Below are 3,280 nucleotides of genomic sequence, written 5' to 3'. Positions count from 1 at the left end.
TAGAGGTGAAATTTGTACCCAAAGAAAATTGCAATTTTTAAAATATATTTTGAAATGACATCTAGTTTAGTCTTGCCACTAGATCGGCAAATCTTCATGTATACATTGTTGGGTTTCAGGGTAATGACCAGAGATATTCCCCACTCAGGCTTAACCACTTCTAATGCTGACAGAATCCAGAAATGGGGACCAAAATGATTATGCAATAAATCATACTTAGCAGGTCCTTGTGGGGGGGGGTCTATTTTTTTTTTCCTTAGGACAAGTTTAATAGAGCTACAAAACATCAGATGGGCTTAAACCCAAAGGGCTCACTATGGTACAAACATTGTTAACACAGCACTTGGTCATTAAGAGTGAGAAGAGAGGCCCAAGGCAGGCTATGCCAGCTGGCTGCTGCCCTGAGGAAAGGAGGAATGATCTGAAGGAATCCCACCCCAAGAGGACAGGACAAGCCCAGTTACCCCACAGTGTGGGCTCCTTCTACACAGGCCTTCCAGTGAAAACATGGGGAAGAGCAAACCTATTCTTGACCTGCAGGTAGCAGCTTGGGGGTCTACACAGGCCCCCTCCCCCCCAGCTGGGATGGGGGAACATCCAGGTTGCAGAGGACAGCTCACTTCTGCTTGGAGAAGTATTCTTTGCTCCCCTGAACATCAGGCTTGATGGTGTCACTCCCAGGTTTCCAGCCAGCAGGGCACACTTCGCCATGCTTGTCTGTGAACTGGAAAGCCTGGACAAGTCGCAGGGTCTCATCTACAGATCGACCCACAGGAAGATCATTGATAGTAATCTGGCGAAGGATCCCCTTGTCATCGATGATGAAGAGACCCCTGAATGAAATGCCTTTATCTGCCTTTAAGATTCCATAATCCTGAGCAATGGTGCGCTTGGGGGTCAGACAACAAAGGGATATTTACAGCTCCCAGGCCACCCTTCTTCTTGACAGTGTTGACCCAGGCCAGGTGACAGAAGTGGGAGTCCACTGAAGCACCAGTCACTTCATAATTGAGTTTCTTAAATTCTTCAGCTCGATCACTGAAGGCAATAATCTCCGTGGGGCACACAAAGGTGAAGTCCAAGGGGTAGAAGAACAACACAACATATTTCCCTTTGTAGTCTGAAAGGCTGACTTCTTTGAACTGGCGGTCTGGCATAACAGCTGTGGCTCGGAAATTCGGAGCTGGAAACCCAATTTTAGCATTTCTTGCTGCCATGTTGAGTAACGCTAGGATCCGCAGACTCGGCGAGCAGGGTGCGCGGCAGCACAAGGCTGCAGCGGGCAGGGGGGGTCTATTAATTAATTCCTTGACTGCTCATCAATAGCACAAAGGGATGTGAGGTCAGAAGTTCCATATCTAATTCTAAATTTAGAGTCTACACCAAAGTTAGACAAATTAGATCGCTTGTGCCTACAGAATAGTTCCTGAGAACTCTTAAATTGCGTTGTCACCTGGCTTTAATATTTAAAAGTTTTATCCTTCACTTCTACTTAATAAAAACCTCAATTGGAATAATTTTTATTAGATCAAGTTCAAAAATCTAGTTTGAGATCACCCAAAGTAACAAGTCCAAGCTGTGTGCCCTGATATCTCATTAACCTTTATGCCTCAGTGAGGGAGGATTGCAGCACATGATGCTTGAGGATTTAGAGATAACAGGTAAAGTATTAGATTTTTCTTGGTATGTACCACTTTACATCATTTTTAAAAATGATTGTTGCAGTACTTTGTGAATGAGAACAAGGTCTAAAGGTAAAATGAACTGAATGAACTAGGCATGCCAGCTGAAATACCTCACCACAAACAAAATAATTTTTTCCTCAAAACTGGTCATTATTATGATCGACCACACTGTAGTTCAATTATGGAATGATTGATTACATTTCTGACACATTTTCTTTGAAAATAATTGTAATTAGGGGCAGCTAGGTGGCACAGAGCACCAACCCTGGAGTCAGGAGGACTTGAGTTCAAATTCAGCCTCAGACAATAATTACCTAGCTCTGTGATTTTGGCAAGTCACTTAACCCTATTGCCTTGCAAAAAAAAAAAGATAGAAAATAGCTGCAATTTATTAAAGTTCACTGTGTATGAGATTTATAACTACTATTCTCTAGTTTTACTATAGGAAGTTCACTGTTTCTTCAATTTAGCCAAATTATAAGTTATTAGGCAAAGGCTTCAGGCTTATTTTGATAAGAATTTAAATAGATCAATATGAGAAGTTGTATGTTCTTCTACGTACCTCTAAAAACCACTTTTCTCTACTCATCAAAACCTTCGCCTTTCCTTTCATCTTACTGTTTATTTCCTTGTATCTCTTTCCAATTTCTTTTGATATATGAGAGTTGGATTTCGAGAAGTACTGGAAGACAATGTTTCTTCAGCAAAAAACATGGTAGGAATTCTTCAAGTTACCTTTCAACTTGTATATGTATAGCTAGGTGAGAAATGCATTTATAAAAAAATGTCTTTTTAAAATGATAGTCACAATCTGAAAAAGAGAAGAAATGGACAAAGGCATTCTAACTTCCAAGCTCTTAAGGTTTTTCATTTAAGGCTGAACTGAAAGAAAGGAGGTATCAAAAGATAGAATATTGAGTAATTATTAAGAATGAATAATTACTTTAGAACTTAGAGGGTTGATTGTTCCTCATAGGTACATTTGTAGGCCAGTTTCCTCTTTGTCTTGCATTAAAGGAAATGATCATTTAACATCTTTAATAAGGTTTCTAGAAATTTTGAGGTAGGAATACAAACTGCTTCTTTGATTTCTTTGGAAAAGGAAAGACATAAGAGGACTTTGTCTAGCAATTAAGATCTTACCTTCTTTGCAACTTAAAAATATTACAGAGTTTTATAGAGCACTGAGAAGATTAATTTATTTTTTATATTATATAATTTAATTTAATCAATTAATTATTTAATAATATATAATTAATAATAATTTGATTAAATAAAGATAAAGTATATCTCACAGGCAGTACTCTAACACAAATGTTTTTGGCTTGAGGATAGTTTTCTTTATCCATTACAGCACTTATGGTTATTAAACAGTTTTATAGTGTTTTGGACAGGCAATGGTGGAATTTAGAATTTTGTGCACTAATTAGCAACAAAGAGATAGAGGTAGCTTCTAAAAGGACCAAATTCAAAAGTTAAAAGTCATGAAGAATGCTGATTCTTGCCTTTGCAGAAACCTGCAGAAAACTGCTAGAGTTTTAAATAAGTGCAATGGGAATGGGACAAGGAAATCTAGAAACAAGAAAATGTTAGGG

At 38.5% G+C, this 3,280-nt stretch overlaps 1 pseudogene; it reads right to left on the bottom strand.

The window, feature by feature from the left end:
- Positions 1-244: 244 nt before the first annotated feature.
- On the bottom strand, positions 245-1,217 carry LOC141497986 (peroxiredoxin-1 pseudogene; annotated as a pseudogene).
- Between the last annotated feature and the right edge of the window lie 2,063 nt (positions 1,218-3,280).

Source organism: Macrotis lagotis, chromosome X (genome assembly GCF_037893015.1).
Source record: "Macrotis lagotis isolate mMagLag1 chromosome X, bilby.v1.9.chrom.fasta, whole genome shotgun sequence".
In the NCBI taxonomy this organism is placed as follows: Eukaryota; Metazoa; Chordata; class Mammalia; order Peramelemorphia; family Peramelidae; genus Macrotis; species Macrotis lagotis.
The sequence above is the reverse complement of the archived record's forward strand: the minus strand, read 5'-3'. Positions and strand labels throughout refer to the sequence as shown.